This window comes from Esox lucius, chromosome 20 (assembly GCF_011004845.1).
Source record: "Esox lucius isolate fEsoLuc1 chromosome 20, fEsoLuc1.pri, whole genome shotgun sequence".
Classification (NCBI taxonomy): domain Eukaryota; kingdom Metazoa; phylum Chordata; class Actinopteri; order Esociformes; family Esocidae; genus Esox; species Esox lucius.
Genome location: NC_047588.1, coordinates 40,171,554 through 40,192,581, shown reverse-complemented (window position 1 = coordinate 40,192,581; position 21,028 = coordinate 40,171,554). Strand labels below are relative to the sequence as shown.

The 21,028-nt window shown below is 43.2% G+C and overlaps 1 long non-coding RNA gene across 1 annotated transcript; it reads right to left on the bottom strand.

Annotated features, from left to right (window-relative positions):
- Nucleotides 1-1,306: 1,306 nt before the first annotated feature.
- LOC109614747 lies at nucleotides 1,307-19,460 on the bottom strand. The gene is made up of 4 exons (XR_002195684.1): nucleotides 19,190-19,460; nucleotides 3,781-4,352; nucleotides 2,020-2,102; nucleotides 1,307-1,873 (listed from the first exon to the last, which is right to left on the bottom strand). It is a non-coding gene; the product is annotated as an uncharacterized LOC109614747 (long non-coding RNA).
- Nucleotides 19,461-21,028: the final 1,568 nt, after the last annotated feature.

The following is a 21,028-nucleotide window of genomic DNA, read 5'->3' as shown; positions in this document are numbered from 1 at the left end:
GAGCCTCAGCTGCTACTTTGCATTTACACTGCTCTACTTAGCATTTAAAAATTAAGGGAACACATAATCATCACAGAATAACACCAAGTCAATGAAACGTCTGGGATATCAATCTGACTAGTATGGACGCATTAGCAATTGTGAAACAATGTCACCTGTTTCAGTGCAAATGAAAGTGACAACAGGTGCACTGGAGAGGCAACAGCAAGACAAACCCCAAAAAGGGGAATGGTTGTGCAGGTGGTGGCCACAGACTATTGCTCTCTCCTTATCCTTCCTGACTGATTCTTCTCTAGTTTTGCTTGTGTCCTTGTCACTACTGGTAGCACGAGGAGGTAGCTGCAGCCCGTTCGGTTTGCACAGGTAGTCAAGCTCATCCAGGACGGTACATCCATACATGTCATCGCAAGAAGGTTTGCTGTGTCTCCCAGTAAAATCTCAAGAGCATGGAGGAGATACCAGGAGATGGGCTGTTACAAAAGGAGAGCTGGACAGGGCTGTAGAAGGGCATCAAACCAGCAGTTGGACTGGTATCTGCTCCTTTGTGCAAGGAGGAATAGGAGGAGCACTGCCAGAGCCCTACAAAATGACCTCCAGCAGGCTACTGGTGTGCATGATTCTGACCAAACTGTCAAAAACATATTCCATGAGGGTGGCCTGAGGGCCCGACGTCCTCTAGTGGGATGTGTGCTCACAGTCCAGCACCGTACAGCTTGATTGGCATTCATGAAGAGAACGCCAGAATTGGCAGGTCCACCATTGGTGGCTTGTTCTCTTTACAGATGACAGCAAGTTCCCACTGAGCACATATGACAGACGTGAAAGAGTCCGGAGACGCTGTGGCGAACGTTATGCTGCCTGCAACATCATCCAGCATGACCGGTTTGGCGGTGGGTCAGTGATGGTCTGGGGAGGCATATACTTGGAGGGTCGCACAGACCTCCACATGCTAGCCAACCCTGACTGCTCTTAGGTACCGGGATGAAATCCTCAGACCTTACGCTGGTGCAATGGTACTCTGGGTTCCTCCTGGTGTAGGACAATGCCCGGCCTCAAGTGGTCAAAGTGTGTAGGTTCCTGGATGACGAAGGCAGTGATGCCATTGTCTGGCCCTCATGTTCCCCAGACCTGAATCCAGTTGAGAACCTCTGGGACGTTATGTATCGGTGCATTCTTAGCTGCCAAGTAGCACAACAGACTGTCCAGGAGCTCATTGATGCCCTGAACCAGGTCTGGGAAGAGATCCCCCAGGACACCATCCGCCGTCTCATCAGGAGCATGTCCAGCTGTTGTCCGGAGTGCATACAGGCACGTGGGGGCCATACACACTACTGAGTCACATTATGAGTTGAAACAGCCTGTGATTTCAATTGTTTACTCTGATTTTCGGTGTGGGTTTGAAACCAGCCCTCAATCATTTGGCGATTTTGGCTTCAATTGACTGTTGTTACATTTTGTTCTCATTTTGTTCTCAATGAATTACACAATGTACAGTAAAGATTTTAATCTTTAATATATTTTGTTCATCAAGACCCGATGTGTGGAGCAGTGTGGATTTTATTCTGCTACCTTAATATTTTGTTTTTACTGATGCTATATTTTTGGCTAACCTCTTGGAAAGGTGCTCAAAACAGCAGTGGTCCATTAATAAACATTGATTTTTCATATTTATACTAAATTCTTTTGATTATATTGTATCCATCTTGTTAGCATAGTGGTCAAAACGACAGTTCTATGTGCAGTTACTTAAACCATATCTCTTTTCACAAGTTGATTTGCGTCAAAATGCATTCATTGACAAAGAAGCACTTCTCACTGTTTTCTCCGGCAGCCTGGTCTTCGAGGAACGTCATTTGAGGACTAACCGGGAAAACTAAAATAAAGGGATGAGGAGGAACTCAGCAATACAGTGATCCTCATGACTGGCAGTGTGCCTTCCAACGCCCAGGGCTGATGAGGCATCTCCCTAGTGAGGGATAAACGGTAGAGGTGCCGTCGTGTGGCTGTAATTCGACTGACCTCAACAAGGTCATCAGCGTCACCATCATCTAGCATCCTCTGATCCTCTCTATACACCAAAACCAGCGCAGTATCACAGGTTTCTGTGAAAAAGACAGAGATTCCTTTGTTTTGGAAGAAAGACAGGACTGTGGCATTTCAACCAGTAAGTATGCTTGGAGAGGCTAGAGAGAAAATTAGCCCCTTTTATTACTTCAAATCCTAACTTCAACCACAACCCATACCAAACCTTCACCTTAACCTGTTTCCAACATTTGTTGCAATACTAAATTATTGCTTTTACTGGATTATACTACAGAACTTGCTGCTTATTGGCTGGAATTAGTTATAGAATGCACAATAATACCTTTTATATGTGACATGTCTTCTGGACAGATACAGTATCAGTCAAACGTTTAGACAGACCTATTAAATCAGTGATAGTGAAGATATCAAACCTATTAAATTACTTTTATGGAATCATATAGGAACCTAAAAAGTATGCCCCAGTAATTATCCCAATAATAAGCCCCAGTAATAAGCCCCAGTAATAAGCCCCAGTAATGATTCCCAGCAATAAGCCCCAGTAATGATTCCCAGTAATAAGACCCAGTAAAGATTCCCAGCAATAAGCCCCAGTAATAATTCCCAGCAATAAGCCCCAGTAATGATTCCCAGCAATAAGCCCCATTAATGATTCCCAGTGAAAAGCTCCAGTAATTATTCCCAACAATAAACCCAAGAAATAAGCCCCAGTAATGATTCCCAGTGATAAACCCCAGTAATGGTTCCCAGTAATAAGCTCCACTAATAAGCTCCAATAATGATTCCCAGCAATAAGCCCCAGTAATGATTCCCAGTAATAAGACCCAGTAAAGATTCCCAGCAATAAGCCCCGGTAATAATTCCCAGCAATAAACCCCAGTAATGGTTCCCAGTAATAAGCTCCACTAATAAGCTCCAGTGATGATTCCCAGAAATAAGCCCAAGTAATGATTCCCAGCAATAAGCCCAAGTAATGATTCCCAGCAATAAGCCCCAGTAATAATTCCCAGTGTTAAGCCCCAGTAATGATTCCCAGTAATAAATTCCACTAATAAGCTCCAGTGATGATTCCCAGCAATAAGCCCAAGTAATAAGCCCCAGTAATAATTCCCAGTGTTAAGCCCCAGTAATGATTCCCAGTAACAGGCTCCACTAATATACCCCAGTAATGATTCCCAGTAACAGGCTCCACTAATATACCCCAGTAATGATTCCCAGTAATAAGCCCCAGTAACGAGCAAAGCATCTATATTTTCTTAAGGACTTTATTGTGTGGTGCTGCACAGTGCCTGTTGCTGTTGATTGGTGTGGGCCGGTGTCTGTATTGTTCAGCCTCCAATGTCACCCTATTCCCTATCTAGTGCATTCCTTCATACTAGAGCTTATGGGCCCGGTCCAGGTGTAGGACAATATGCTAGGTTGCTGTTTGAGGCACAGGCTTTGCCTTTTGTATTATTCAACACCTGTTTCCATCCAGGTAATGCCGGACGGATAGCAGGCAGTGTGCCCTGCTGCAATAACTAACCACAGATAATGACGTGCCGCCGCCGAACGGACGTGGTCAAAACGTGCATGCTAATGCATTAAATTAACAGCTCTCCTGTGTCATTATCAGGATGGATCAATTACACAATCCATCGTACAATTTCACAAGTCCGGTGTGAGCGATAGGTTCGTTCTGGCGTATCAGTAGAGGTATATCATAAAGGATATACTGTATTATAAAAGACAACATACATCTCAGTAGAATGAGCACATTCCTTCTGCAAAGCAATGGTGAACTGTGCCATGAAAACAACAGCTTGTCCAGGAACAAGGACAATAACCAATAGAGATTTGGCATCTGAAACACAGATAGGAACAACATGCTAATCAATATTAAATAATGCACCACATTGAGGCTTTCACTGTGCATAATGCAGATTTTATGTTTAGTCCCTTGTATATTGTGTTTATTTGTACTTATATTGTTATATATGGATTCTGAAAATAATTCATGGTTTTGTGTGTTGTCCTGCCCTTTTGCAGGTGAAAGCAGTTGGCCAGGTCATCAGTGAAAATAAGAACTGGTTCTCAACTGACCTTCCAGGTCACTAAATAACAGTTAACGTACTGAACCTTTACGTATATTGCAGCAGTCCACAGGATCTTGACTGTTTCTTCAGGGTGAAGTCGTTCAACGCAGCGGTTCACTTTAAAAGTGGAGACGACATCAATGAGCGACGAGACAGCAGTGGGTCAACTATCTTCTGGCTAGACTCAGTTTTGGTCCTGTGGACGCCAACACTGTAACAGCATGAAGCAAACCTCTGCAAACAAACAGACACTGTGTGTGAATGTGAGGGAGTCTCCCTAATTGCACGATAACTCCCGTGCTGCTGGTGGCGACATCACATCACAGAGACAAAGTTTAAAGGTATGCGTTTTACATTTCAGGTACAAATCCTAACTTTTTAATCATGTTGTGCGTTTAAATAATTTGTCCCTTACATCGGGGAAGCATTGAAGTATTTTTTTTCGAGCCTGGACTAGCCCTTTAGCTGGTTTTCCAGGCAAACGATTTGGCGTTGTCTGACTGTAGCCAGAAGGCCTGACTTAACAGGTATGTATAGTAGCTTACTAACCATGAGAGGAATGTAGGTAGCTAACTTCCTCTCATGTACAGTATCTCACAAAAGTGAGTACACCCCTCACATTTTTGTAAATATTTGTATCTTTTCATGTGAAAGCACTGAAGAAATGATACTTTGCTTGGACATTTTCTCTTAGGGGTGTGCTCACTTTGGTTGCCAGGTGTTTAGACATTAATGGCTGTGTGTTCAGTTATTTTGAGGGGGCAGCAAATTTACACTGTTATACAAGCTGTACACTCACTACTTTACATAGTAGCAAAGTGTCATTCCTTCAGTGTTGTCACATGAAAAGATATACTCAAATATTTGCAAAAATGTGAGGGGTGTATTCACTTTTGTGAGATACCGTATGTTATTTTTAAATCCCCAGGGCAAACCACAAACAGTTGATTAAACGTATATTTCATAGCATTGAATAAACGTTGCACAAACGATAGATTGGACCAGACAGACAGTCTATACCCTTGTAAACAGACACGTGTGATTGCACATTTATTGCAGATCACACCATCATTTATTGGTATAGATTTTACATGGGGAAAAAAATATTTTGTGGCTATATTCCCATGTGTATATGTTCTAGTGGAAAAGCCAAAGCCACGGTTTGGTGAAAAGAGTCTCTCCGTTCTCCACTTGAGGTCGAGAGGAACCCACGCCCCAGTGACAACACGTCAATATTAAATCAACCAAATTAAGCTGAATTCTTGGAGAAAGTGGATCGTTTTTCATCGTTAGTCGAACAAAGGCGGCGTACTCAGATGAGCAAATGAGAATTAATGGTGGTGCTTGAAGTCACATGCCTGTCAGGTTTCCCGCTCCTTTTAAGAAAGGGGCCTCGCGTCCCAAACTGCGCCCCCCCCACCACCCCCATCGGTGCGTTCATTCGGACCGTGTCGTACCCTGGTCACATGTGATGTGGTATCCTGTGGAGGGACTAGGTTGCCATTGACGACGCAGACCCGGGCGCAGCTAATAGATGTCCTAAATCAGTGGTGGCTGGTCAATGTTGGGGACAGGACGTTGATGGCGACTGGGTCTAACATGTCTTAAATCAGTGGTGGCTGGTCAATGTCGGGGACAGGACGTTGATGGCGACTGGGTCTAACATGTCTTAAATCAGTGGTGGCTGGTCAATGTCGGGGACAGGAAGGTTGATGGCGACTGGGTCTAACATGTCTTAAATCAGTGGTGGCTGGTCAATGTCGGGTACAGGACGTTGATGGCGACTGGGTCTAACAGGCCTCCCTCTGCGAGGCTCTGTGATGGATGCTGAGGGTGGGTTACAGCTCCTCACCTGATCTCTCTCCTGGTTAAGCCAGAGGGGGATATTTGAAAGGCTCAGTGTGAAGGTGACATTTATTCTCTATCCTGTACTCTCCCTTTTGCTCTCTTCCTCTCTCTCTCTCCTCGTTCCCTTCCTTTCTTATTCCCTCCACTGAACATTTCCATATTATCGCTGCACATCTTAAGATCCTCTTGAGATAAAAAGTGGTTCAGTGCGTCTCTCCGTACCACTTAATAGGTCTGACTAATGGGGAATGGATTGGCAATTTTACCATGAGTGAAGCGGAGAGCAGCAACTGCGGTCGCTCATCGTACCCCAAACCCCCGTTCTTTAAGAAGCATTTAAAATGTATAATTAAGGTTGTGTGTGTCCTGAATGGTTGTGTTCTCTATTCACTATGTAGTACACTACTTTTAGCCCTACTAGGGCTTTATAATGTATCCAGAAAAACTCACAGGAGCAAATAGGGTTAGCTTCATGCTCAAGAACCTGACAGATTTTTTTCATTTTGAGTGCTTGGGATTCAATCCAGCAACCTTTCGGTTACTGGTCAGTTGGTCCAGTCAGTGGGCTGACTGCCAACCATTTTTGCGCATCCTGTTCACCAGTCTCCATGCGTGCACATGGTCCAGATCTATAACCACTAACTGTATGATATTGTGGAACTTCTCACTGGGAAAGTTTGCAATTTTGTTTCAGTGCGGAAGGTCTTTGTGCTGTTTGGCCTCGAGGAGACTCAAGGATAAGGGGAAGCAGTCCCGATTCCGAAACAAATGAATCACATGGAAACCTTCAGGAGAATATTGTAACTATCTAACTGAAAACTAACCTACTGTATAAATTATAAAATGTGTCATTTTCTTTGTGACTTATTGCACTATTCAGGGCCTCCCGGGTGGCAGAGAAAAGGCACCAGTCAGGACGTGGCAAATTAGTCCAGCACTGCTGTGACATCATTCCCTTTGCAACTCGGTGGGTGAACCTGTGATAGTTGAATAGTTGACCATTTTAATTTGTCACAAAACCGTCACCTTTACTCCAAATTAAAACACATTTGGGTAACTGCTTAAGGTAGGTGACAATGTGAAAATAGACACACTCTAAAAAAAGCTAATCCACGCAGCCAAAAGAAAGCTTACAAAACCTTTTCTGTCGTTTAACAAAATTCCCCCTCAACATAAACTGCCACCTCGGGGTCAAGAGAGACTCAGACGGCGGCTGATGAGCCATTAAACCGGCTCTTACTCTCATGGCAGACGGGAGCTGATACGCTGCATGCAAAACAGCCACGTAAAAACTCCATTAACGGGCATTGTTAAAGTGTGGAACTCTGCTTAATAAAGCAGAGCTGCTTTGAAACGTTTGCTCCAGGAACCCTTCAGTGTCGTCCCAAAAGGCACCTTTTAACTGTGACGGGGTGTGCTGGTGGGCGTTTTATTAACAAAAAGAGAAATGTGAGGGGAGGAGGCGAGAAGGAAACCACAATCAAAAGACAAAACCCAGTTCATGGGTAGGTGGCGTTAACCAGAATGGATGCTGGGGGTCGTAACTTGGCAGCCAATGCATCTTCCATCGCCCATCTTCTTCACCTTATAGCTTTCCCTGGTTCATCTTTTGCCATGTTGGCCTCAGCCCGAGGTGCTCCCTGGGAGCCTTCAATTAGCTCCTCAGGCAAGGTCTGATTTGTGGTGTGTGGGCATATTCTCGTCACATAACCGACAACCTAGACAGACCCTAACCATACTTCAGACATTCTGGAGCCCATTGCTCTGTCGTGCACATATCCTCTACCTTTGTCACGGGTGAGTTTTCACCTGACATCTGTTCCTCTTGCTGCATAAATCCAGGACCTTTTTGGCACATTCCCCTCAAAAGGTCTGTTCACGACTCGGCCTTCTGATGGTACTCAGACCCCTTCACATTCTTCACATCTTGTAGTGTCATAGACTTAATTCATCACTAATCCTTTGATGCCTAGGATCACACCAGTGTGATCAGGCTAGAGTGGTCCCTGAAGCATAAGATCACATCAGTTTGATCAGGCTAGAGTGGTCCCTGAAGCATAAGATCACACCAGTGTGATCAGGCTAGAGTGGTCCCTGAAGCATAAGATCACATCAGTTTGATCAGGCTAGAGTGGTCCCTGAAGCATAAGATCACACCAGTGTGATCAGGCTAGAGTGGTCCCTGAAGCATAAGATCACATCAGTTTGATCAGGCTAGAGTGGTCCCAGAAGCATAAGATCACATCAGTTTGATCAGGCTAGAGTGGTCCCTGAAGCATAAGATCACATCAGTTTGATCAGGCTAGAGTGGTCCCAGAAGCATAAGATCACATCAGTTTGATCAGGCTAGAGTGGTCCCTGAAGCATAAGATCACACCAGTGTGATCAGGCTAGAGTGGTCCCAGAAGCGTAAGATCACACCAGTGTGATCAGGCTAGAGTGGTCCCAGAAGCGTAAGATCACATCAGTGTGATCAGGCTAGAGTGGTCCCAGAAGCGTAAGATCACACCAGTTTGATCAGGCTAGAGTGGTCCCAGAAGCATAAGATCACATCAGTTTGATCAGGCTAGAGTGGTCCCAGAAGCATAAGATCACATCAGTTTGATCAGGCTAGAGTGGTCCCAGAAGCATAAGATCACATCAGTTTGATCAGGCTAGAGTGGTCCCAGAAGCATAAGATCACATCAGTTTGATCAGGCTAGAGTGGTCCCAGAAGCATAAGATCACATCAGTTTGATCAGGCTAGAGTGGTCCCTGAAGCATAAGATCACACCAGTGTGATCAGGCTAGAGTGGTCCCAGAAGCGTAAGATCACACCAGTGTGATCAGGCTAGAGTGGTCCCAGAAGCGTAAGATCACATCAGTGTGATCAGGCTAGAGTGGTCCCAGAAGCGTAAGATCACACCAGTTTGATCAGGCTAGAGTGGTCCCAGAAGCATAAGATCACATCAGTTTGATCAGGCTAGAGTGGTCCCAGAAGCATAAGATCACATCAGTTTGATCAGGCTAGAGTGGTCCCTGAAGCATAAGATCACATCAGTTTGATCAGGCTAGAGTGGTCCCAGAAGCGTAAGATCACACCAGTGTGATCAGGCTAGAGTGGTCCCAGAAGCGTAAGATCACATCAGTGTGATCAGGCTAGAGTGGTCCCAGAAGCGTAAGATCACACCAGTTTGATCAGGCTAGAGTGGTCCCAGAAGCATAAGATCACATCAGTTTGATCAGGCTAGAGTGGTCCCAGAAGCATAAGATCACATCAGTTTGATCAGGCTAGAGTGGTCCCTGAAGCATAAGATCACATCAGTTTGATCAGGCTAGAGTGGTCCCAGAAGCATAAGATCACATCAGTTTGATCAGGCTAGAGTGGTCCCTGAAGCATAAGATCACACCAGTGTGATCAGGCTAGAGTGGTCCCTGAAGCATAAGATCACTTCAGTTTGATCAGGCTAGAGTGGTCCCTGAAGCATAAGATCACACCAGTGTGATCAGGCTAGAGTGGTCCCTGAAGCATAAGATCACATCAGTTTGATCAGGCTAGAGTGGTCCCTGAAGCGTAAGATCACACCAGTTTGATCAGGCTAGAGTGGTCCCTGAAGCATAAGATCACACCAGTGTGATCAGGCTAGAGTGGTCCCAGAAGCATAAGATCACATCAGTTTGATCAGGCTAGAGTGGTCCCTGAAGCATAAGATCACACCAGTGTGATCAGGCTAGAGTGGTCCCTGAAGCGTACGATCACACCAGTGTGATCAGGCTAGAGTGGTCCCAGAAGCATAAGATCACATCAGAACGCACCATTACCACGGCTTGGTACGAGTGACGTAACAATGGCTGGTCAGACCGGGCTTTTATTTACACTCATTTAGCTCAAACAGTGTTTTTGACTTAATTTCCTCATTGTAATTGTTTGAAGATCTACCCTACGATATTAACGAGGTAGCAAGCATTCAAATCGGAACAAGAAGGGTTACTTACGTATCAACAAGCAGCCAACACACAGCCGTCATATTTTGCTAAAATAAACATAATACATCCAGCACAAAAGCAAATTATATTAGCGACTAGAACAACTTACCATATCCTGGGAGAGCTGACGACCGGTCAAAAAACTTTCTAGAAGTTACATTACCCGAAGATATCTAACGTTTGTGGACGCTGCCATGTTTGTTTATCAACCAAAGATGAAGGTGATAAGATGAGTAACTCTGAGACTGGATGGTCATTTGTCATTTGTACTAAATATGCAAGAATTTGAATTCATAATTTGAGAGCTTCTGAATGAAGTGTGAATAAATGATTAACACAAAACCTATTGTCTGACAGTTAGCGTATGCTTTATTGATACAAAAAGTGAAGCTTGTCAGTAATTTTTGCACCGCAGTCCTCAGAAACAGGACAGCATTTTTTACGGTTGGTCAATAATTATTCAGCATCACAGATATGCTTTTTAAATGGGTATATTTTTACATAATTGTGTCTCCAAATGTATGTGTATCTGTGCGTATACTTAAATGCTGATCATTTTTAAGACAAGGTGTGACAGGGACCTTGCTCTCAGTGTGTTTCAGGGGAATGCTCGTATTTAAAAGCATTTTTGTCAATCCTCAATTAGCAAGCAACAGGTCACACATGGATCAAATGCAAACCGCACAGACAACGACAATGTTGCTGGATAGTAATTGCCACATATTGTGTTAGGTTGCCTTATCAAGACAATAACGGCAGGGGTGTAATGTCATCGTTGTGTTAATTAGATAAGTGTGGCATGGGGGGGGGGGGGGGCCTCAGCTGAACGCTGTCTACTCAAAAACGGGTGGTGAGCCACTGGCAGCTCACATTTGACCTGTCAGAGACCCATTGCCTATAGTCAAGTGCCCGTCTGACAGGACTGACCAGACCTAGTCGAGCCCCAGTCTCGGCAGCCAACTCTGGGGAGGTAGGAGGAGGAATCAAGCCAGCCTCCGCAGGCTCACACAGGGGAGAGGAAACGTCATAACAGTTGATATGCTGCTGTTGATGGGGTCAGGTTGGGCCTCCTGCTTCCCCTGTAAAGGTATTTTAATTATCTCTCCCAGGGTTTGTTTACAGTTTGATTGCCTGTTTGGGACACGGCGCATGGCTGAACCCATAAAGTAATAACTCCCAGTATTAATTGCATGTAGAGGCGTAGAGGGGATGGCACTCAAATTCAGTCAAGGGATTAATTTTGGTCTAACGACAAAGGAGGCGACACAGATACGCTTGTATGCATATACACAAAGTTTCAAAATATCTATGACATGAATATGTAACGTGAGAAAAGCATGAAAAAATAGATAAAAGATTGTTGTGATGAAATGCTATGCATTTATACAGTATTTCGGCCTGTATTATTAATTTTACATAAGTATGAGGTTTTGGTTTGCATTCATTTTCTCATTTGCGTAATTTCAGTCCCATGACTACTGGTCATATTTTCAGGGCAGCTGTTCTTATCTTGCTCGGAGAACCACGAAAGATCACGCCAAAGAGGGTTTATGCACAATCTGCAGTAATTAGATTTGATTTCATGAGATTTTTACAACATTACTTCATAATGAGCAACTGTCATTATACTTTGACCTTTGGAGTATTATAAGGAGGGTTGTAGCCAAAGTGCGGCCATTTGATTCGTACACATTCATGAAGCATAACAGAATATTACATCAGGGAAATGTCACACTATTTATCATTCTTGTGGGTTATGCAAAATCTAGGTTTAGCTCTTCTCTGAACTGGAATGTGATTTGTTTACACATCTCTCCTGGTCACAGAGCTGTTTTAGCGGTTAGAATCCATTCTGAACGGCATTACAGTCGAGTGATAATTTTATGTGACTGGGTTTTCAAGTGCTTTCCCCTGTTCCTACAGCCTGCTCAACGCAGGGCTGGTACGGATGACTGGGCAGCTGACTGAGCAGGCGTATGTCATTACAGACCGCTTTAGAGCGGGTTTCATTGAACATTCTCAAAGATTACTGACCATGAGCGAGAAACACACTTGTTATTATCATTATGTCGGATGTCAGATCCTGATGGGTGAATCTCCGTTGCGGAGACTCGGAAGCCCTGTTCCTGTCTGCCATCAAAATGTGCATTTTATGCTGACGTTGTCCGGACCTCATTCTGATTTTGTCTCTTTGCTATGACACCTTTAATTGATTTCACCTGTCCACCCGTTCCTGTGTTCTGTCTAAATGCGAGTATCCACCAATCGATTATTGCTTTTTTTTGTGAAATATTCTGTGCCTGTAATCATGAACACCAAACCTGCACAGCATATTTACTATAGCAAACCTGGCACGGACGTTGACACGCATCTGACCACAGCACTCTGCCCCTTCTGCTGCTGCTTTTTCTGCCCCTTGCTGTAATAGCTGAGGATCTCTCCCGGGTCCAGTACACTGGTTTACTTGTATTCTGTATAGTTGATTTGTACTGTGGAAGCCAGTGAGCCATGCCCTTTGAGCTGTAGCAGCTAGCACTCCTTTCCTGATCTTCCACTTGGTTGTTATAGCTCAGACTCAGTACAGTCCCCACTGACCAAATTACGGCACATGTCCAAGCCTGTGTTCTGACAGCATTGTTCATGGCCAGATCCATTCGTTTAAAATAATGGATCTGGCCATTACTTTATTAGCCAGCTTGGGATTTTACACATTCCTAATTTCCACTGCAGTTCACAGCTCAAAGCCAGAATAGGAATATGTATTTGTGTTTTGTTAATAGCTAATCCAAAGAGACTGTATTACACTAAAGTATGTATATTTAGTATTTCCTCATGGATCTGCCAGGTTATCCCAATTCTTCTCTAATAAAATATTTCATGTGGAAGTCAGTGATTTTAAGGAGATGAAAAGGATTCAAATTATTCTATAATTACCATAACCGTACAGTAACCTCACAGATACACTAGCCTAAAAACAGCTTACAGTAAAAGCAGTCGTAGAAGCGTACCACACTAATGGTATCACCACCTCCATGCCCACAGACGCACTTAAAATGGGAATAAATAATAGGTAATGACACTGTAAGCTAATCATTCTGATGTGATTGATCGGACTCGTTAATTTGTAAGAAGTATAGCTCCACTAAACTACAATGGTATGTATCAGCGGGGAATAAAAAGTGAGTAAATGCAATACTACTTAAAACTAAAGTGGGGATACGGCTATATATATGCAGTGGATATAAAAAGCCTTCACACCCCTGTTAAAATGGCAGGTTATTGTGATGTAAAAGACAAAGATAAATCATGTCAGAAACTTTTCCACCTTTAATGTGACCTATAACGTGAACAATTCAATTGAAAAACTAAATTATATCTTTGAGGGGGATAAATAAAAAACTCACAATAACATGGTTGCATAAGTGTGCACACCCTTAAACTAATACTTTGTTGAAGCACCTTTTACTACATTACTCAGTCATTTTGGGTAGGAGTCTATTAGCATGGCACATCTTGACGTTGCATTATTTGCCCACTCTTCTTCAATATCTGTCAGATTGCGAGGACATCTCCTGTGCACAGCCCTCTTCTGATCACCCCACAGATGTTCAATTAGATTCAGGTCTGGGCTCTGGCTGGGCCATTCCAGAATATTAATCTTCTTCTGGTGAAGCTATGATTTTGTGGATTTGGATGTGTGCTTTGGGTCGTAGTCGGGCTGAAAGGAACTTCATCTTCAGCTTTCTAACGGACGCCTGGAGGTTCTGTGCCAAAATTGCCTGGTATTTGGAACTGTTCATAATCCACCCTGACTAAGGCCTTTGGTTTCAGCTGAAGTAAAACAGCCCCAAAGCATGATGCTGCCACCACCATGCTTCCGTGTGAGTATGATGTTCTTTGGGTGATGTGCAGTGTTGTTTTTGTGCCAAACATCCCTTTTGGAATTATGGCTAAAAAGTTCAACCTTGGTTTCATCAGACAATAACACATTTTCCCACGCTTTTGGGGGACTTAAGCTGGGCTTGGATGTTTTTCTTTGTAAAAAAGTGGCTTCCGCCACCATACCTCTTAGCCCATTCATATGAAGAATACGGGATATTGTTGTCACATGTAGCACACAGCCAGTACCTGCCAGAAATTCCTGCAGTTCCTTTATTATTGCTGTAGGCCTTTTGGAATCCTCCCTGACCAGTTTTCTTCTTGTCTTTTCATAAATTTTGGAGGGACGTCCAGTTCTTGGTAATGTCTCTGCTGTGCCATATTTTCTCCATTTTATGATGTCTGTCTTCACTGTGTTCCATGGTATATCTAATGCTTTGGAAATTATTTTGTACCCTTCTCCTGACTGAAATCTTTCAACAATGAGATCCCTCTGATGCTTTGGAAGCTCTCTGCGGACGTTGGCTTTTGATCTGAGATGCAACTAAGAAAATTTCAGGAAAATCCTACTAGAGCAGCAGAACTTTATTTTTTGATTAATTATGGCAGGTGTGTAATGACTTCTGTTCAATATGAGTTTGAATGTGATTGGTTAATTCTGGACACATCCCCAGTTATAAGAGGGTGTGCACAGTTATGCAACCAGGTTATTGTAAGGTTTTATTTTTAATTTTTCCCCCACAAAGATTTCAGTTTGTTTTTCAATTGAATTGTTCACATTATAGGTCCCATTAAGAGTGAAAAACGTTCTTACATGATTTGTCTTTGTCTCATTCTTTTACATCATAAAAACCTGGCATTTTAACAGAGTGTATAGACTTTTTATATCCACTGTATGTATGTGCTCTGAAAATTTATTTCCACCCTTCCTGATTACTAGTAGTATTGCATATTTGTCACACTGAATGTGTTCAGATCTTCACTTACAAAACTAAACATGACTTATGTAGAAACTCACCATCAATGTGAACCAGGCTACAAGGTTTCAACAAACAGCACAATTTGTGCCGCAATCAAAATAAATTCCAGATGAGATGAGAAACAAAGTTGTTGAGAAATACCAATCTGGAAAGGGTTACAAAGCCATTTCTAAGGCTCTGTGACTCCAGCGAACCACAGTGAGAGCCATTATCTGAAACTGGAGAACATCTGGAACAGCGGTGAATCTTCCCAGGAGTGGCAGTTCTACCAAAATGCTTCCATGGGCACAGCAGCAATGACCAAATAAATTGCTCACTCTCATTCAATACACTGTCTAACTGCATTTTAAAGTAAAATCCAGAAATGGTTTCTTCATCTACATTAAGGCATCATTCACAGATTCAAGTATTCACTCTGTAAAATGATCATCCTGCCAATCCTCAACCACAGCAAAGTCATCTTTAGGTTTGCTGCTAAAAAGCCTTTCCATAAGTTAGGCGTAATATACCGCTCTGCCGTCTGCACTGTGACCTCTGCCCTCTTCAACACTCATCACTGTGACCTCTGCCCTCTTCAACACTCATCACTGTGACCTCTGCCCTCTTCAACACTCATCACTGTGACCTCTGCCCTCTTCAACACTCATCACTGTGACCCTTTACACCCTGATTAATTGGCCCTCTCTGTACCTTTGTGTGTTTGTCAAACTCCCTGTTACCAACTTATTTATTTCTCACTTATAGGTAAATGCCCTCTCCACCTTAGCTCACATTTCTACATATGCGACTCTGATAGTAACCAACGCTTCAGAGGGTATATCTGTCCTGTTACTCCTGAAGCACGCTCTTCGGTCGGTCAGTACTCATTTCATTTTGCTGCAGCCAATGACTGGAATGAGTTGCAAAAGACCCTTAAGCTCAGCCTGCTTGTCTCACTTTGCACCTTAAAAAATAAAATAAAAGAGTTGAAATGTGACAAGTGCATCTGCTGAGTCCCCTATTCCCATCTGTACGTGCGCCCCGCTCTATTTATTTTGATGTCATTTTTCTCGTGTTTATTTTTGTCTATTAGTATTTATACATATGTTTTTCCCTCTTCTATTATTGATGTTGCTTTGTGTACTGTCTTGACTTGTTTTCAATGCCTTTGACCAGGTCATCTTCAAAAAAAAAAATTTGGTTAATAAATAATAAATACATTAAAATAAATAATGAATATTACTGAACACATTACTTCTATTAAAATGATTTCTAGATGGCCTCGTTACATCGGTCAGAAGCTTGACAGTTACTCTAATTGAAGCAGGTAGTGACTGTAGGTAAATATCCCGTTTTCATGCCCTGAGAAGGCAATCAGTCCGCTGGATAACCTGACCATGTGGCTCCTCATCCAAACACTTAGGAATGGATCAGGAATCATTCAAGAAAATGTTTATATCGTATGTAAGGAGCCAAAAGTAAACTAGTGTGGACCGGTTTTGACCGGTTATAGATTCATTCCAAATTGGTGTGTCAAATCATGAAATACATGTTCAAATGGGTTACATTCTACCCTAGCCTAATTATTAGATAACAAAGAAATTCATTATATTTTTTTTCAAATGATATCCTTTTCATGTCACTGGAAAACATTATGCTGTACCAGAATCATGCACTCTCCACATATGGTATAACTTCTGCAGTGATGATACACTGTCTATAGTCCTGACCTAAAGACCATTTATGAAAGAGAGCTGTTCATTCCCTTACTACCTATAACTTCCAAATAATAATTGCACCACTCTGCAATCCCTGTTTTCCAGAAATCCCGGTCAGAAAATGCTTGGTAATGGAAGGGAATAAGCAGTGAATCTTACATTTAATCAAGATAGATGGAAACCCTGGAAAAGTTACTGCAATTTCGCAAAGGCTACGCTAACTCTGTAAGGGTGTAAGAGTGTGACTAGGCCTGATTGTTGAAAATACCATTTGAGGTTTTCAAGTGCTATTTTTCCAACAGTGTGTATTCCTAGTTTTAATGTCTGCCGTCTGCCTTGTGTCTGACTGTTGGCACTAGAGCTGCTTGTGCAATGTGAAACAAAACACCGGAGAAACCAAGGCCATGACATTGGCGTTAACTGATATCCTCCCTTGGCGATACAGGCTTTACAGCCCAAACAACAGGTCAGATATTTTCCCTGATACAGCTCTTACAGCTCAAACAACAAGGATTCAGCATCATAAACACAGGGTGAAATCCTCATTGATACCACCCAAAGAACAAGGATTCAGCATCATAAACACAAGGTGAAATCCTCATTGCTATAACCCAAAGGACATGGAATCAGCATCATAAACACAGGGTGAAATCCACATTGATACCACCCAAAGAACAAGGATTCAGCATCATAAACACAAGGTGAAATCCTCATTGCTATAACCCAAAGGACATGGATTCAGCATCATAAACACAGGGTGAAATCCACATTGATATAACCCAAAGGACAAGGATTCAGCAAAATAAACAAAGTGATATCCTTGTTGGTACCATCATAAACATTCTATAGTGATTTTATTTTCACAGAAAGCTAACCACAATGACATTCAAACCACATTAGTAAGGATTCAGCATCACAAACCAATGATTCTCACTTCACAGTTTCCTCAGAGATACAGCTTTTTAAGAGCCCAAATAACAGGGATATAGCACCACAAACCCAGTAAATAATCAAAGGTCAACTCCAGTCACCAAACAACAGAATACGCCTCTATCTATCTCTTTGAGATATGACTGTTTGCGAATGCCTAGCACCAGATAGTCAGTATACAGACAAAAGCATCATTCACATGTCCTGTGTTTGGGATTCTATTCAAGATCGCTTCCCTTAAATGCTTTTTCCCCCATATTTTTCAAAAACCTAGTTGTGAGCAAAACGCTCTACAAATTAAATCTATTGTTATTATAATTTTTATTCAGGCATTGTCATAAGCTTGATTTCTCCATTGTCCCAAAAACTGTATTACAACCCAGAGATGGTGAATCAATTTGGCAAATAAATGTATTCATTTCCACCAATTACATTAGAAGCAGAGGGGTCTACAGCCTTCAGACTTATCAGGCCAACGACCATATGGGATGCTTCCTGTTTAGGTTCTGTCATTACAGTCCAGCAGGTACTAATTTAGATGATCTAGTATATTATAACACCACACACTAGGCATAAGTTAAGATGGTAATGATGCTTTGGCGCAGTTCTTTTTATTAAGAACACTGATATTGTTAATCTCTTGGGCTGTTTTTTTAATTGCAGGTGTTTCCATGCGGAAACTATTGAGCTCCTTGCGAGTTCACATTTAGATCTAATGGCTGTGTTACACACATTTTGACTTGGAGGATCGGTTGCTATTGTCTTTTGTCAACTCTTATGCTGTACGTAAATGTGTGTTTGCTATTGCCCAAACTTGGTATAGGACTGTGAAACAATTGGCCTTGTGATAATCTTCCATGGTAACAATGAGGAAATAGACCATATTTGTCATAGGGGATAGATTTAGGAGGACATTCACAATTAGGGTAGAAATTATGATTAGAAAAGGGGTTAGCGGTTAGTGTTTAAGTTTAGGGTTGGATTTGTGAATTCAATGTTAAGGTTGGGTTAAACTTAGGGTTCGACGTCGAAGCAGGAATACATTTTGTGTCCCCATACTGAAGGGGATTTCTAGACATTGAGAACATGTTTGTCATGCAGGTTATCTTGTGTTTCTGTCGCTTACAATCAAGTCTGTAACTCATTGCCTTGCTAAATGTTACAAATGAATTGCAATTAACTGAGAATTATGCAATTAACTGTAATGACTATTTCCATCAAATATATTTTTTCACTCTTCCGCCGTTGCTTTTCATTAATCCATCCATCCATCCATCGACAAACCCATCAATCATCATTCATCCATCAACCCCCAAGTACATTCATCCATCTAGCCTACATCCATCACAAACACCACCCACTATCCATAACCCACCACGAACCCCATCAACCCACCACAAAACCAACCAACCCACCCATCCATCCATCAAGTCACCACAAACCCCACCTATCCATCCATCAACCCACCACAAACCCAAACCACCCACTCATCTATCCATTTACCTACCACAAACCCCACCCACCCATCCATCAACCCACCACAAAACCAACACATTCCTCCATCTATCAACCTACCACAAACCCCACCCACACATCCATCACCAATCCCAACCCCCTATCCATCCACCCATCTTTCCATCATACGTACATACATGCATACACACGCAATAAAATTGGATCGATTTCCTTTCAATACACACACCCACTTACACACACACACAGAAACACACATACAATGTAACATCCACAGCATTCACATTGTATATTTTACCATGTCTCCCCATTCCCGCTGTCATGGTATTTTGTGTTAAAGTGCTGGGTACAGTGGCCTCCCTCCGACGCTGTTGATTTGTCCCTCGTGAATCACTCCGGGGAGACGAAGCGGCTTCCAAAGGGCTGCCTGACATTTACTTGAATATCATACACAGTGGACATGCTGTGCTGTTGTTCAATGAGGTTAAAAACCATTGACATTTCACTGGGCCGGACGTGGCCCAGCCAGGCGGACGGCGGGCGACATCTGTCTCTGAGTGTGGTCTCTGCTTAGCTGTCGGGTCGGGTTAAAAGCACGCTGATATTTGCCCGACATGTCAAGGACTTTTCCCAACAGTCCCTCCCACCTCATGTTCACTCCACATTCTTCTGGTTGGATGCGCGTCCAGGAAGAGAAGAGGACTGACATCTGCTGTTATAGTGCTGTCCGGAAGAGGGTTTTGAACCATTTCTAGACCTGGAAATGTTACGGGTACCACCTTACTTACCTCAAGGAAGTATTACGCATTCCAAATAATTCAATAATACCCCAAAAATGTAATTATGTGTCCCATATTACAAAATGTTCTTCTTTTTTTAAATGTATATGAATATATTAGTACATGATTTTAAAATGAATCTGCTTCTCTTGGCAATATGAGCTACATCATTTGCATAGCAGCACTGGTGTTGACAGAAAAGTGTCAAATCAAAATGCACGCATCACATTTGAACCCTGTCGGCATTGCGGCTGGATCAGTCCACGCACAGACGCGTTCCACTTGCCTTGTTTTGGTTTCCACATCTTCCCTTCACGTCGTCCCCTGCAGCTATCAAAATAAAATCAGGTGGCAAAGGTTCCTTCCCACTAAAGAAGTATAAGTGGGATTAAACTAGTGCCGTGTTCCAAACGACACACTGCTCCCCCGACACAGGGTGTTACATTTGACCGGAGTCCTATGAGTTGTGATGAGAGGTAGGGCACTAGAGGGTGAACGGGGCGCGGTTGAGGATGCAGGCCGGTGTTTACCTGGGAGTGATGAGAGCCCTGGACTCCTGGCGAGAGGCTGAAGCCCCGCCCCGCTGTTCTGGGAGGGAAACGGCAAACACGCGGTTTACACACGCACACACACACACGCACACACACACACACGCACACACACACACACACACACACGCACACACACACACACACACACGCACACACACACACACGCACACACACACACACACACACACGCACACACACACACACACACACGCACACACACACACACGCACACACACACACACACGCACACACACACACACACACACACGCACACACATCCACACACACGCACACACACACACGCACACACACACACACACACACACACACACGCACACACACACACACACACACGCACACACACACACACACACGCACACACACACACACACACACACACACGCACACACACACACACACACACGCACACACACACACACACACACACACACACATCCACACAGTCAGAGGACACACACAACACTTCTGTCAGAAACACACAGACACACACAACACTTCTGTCAGAAACACACAGACACACACACACACATCCACAGAGTCAGAGGACACACACAACACTTCTGTCAGAAACACACAGACACACACACACACACAGACACACAGTCAGAGGACACACACAACACTTCTGTCAGAAACACACAGACACACACACATCCACAGAGTCAGAGGACACACACAACACTTCTGTCAGAAACACACAGACACACACACACACACACACACATCCACACAGTCAGAGGACACACACAACACTTCTGTCAGAAACACACAGACACACACACACAC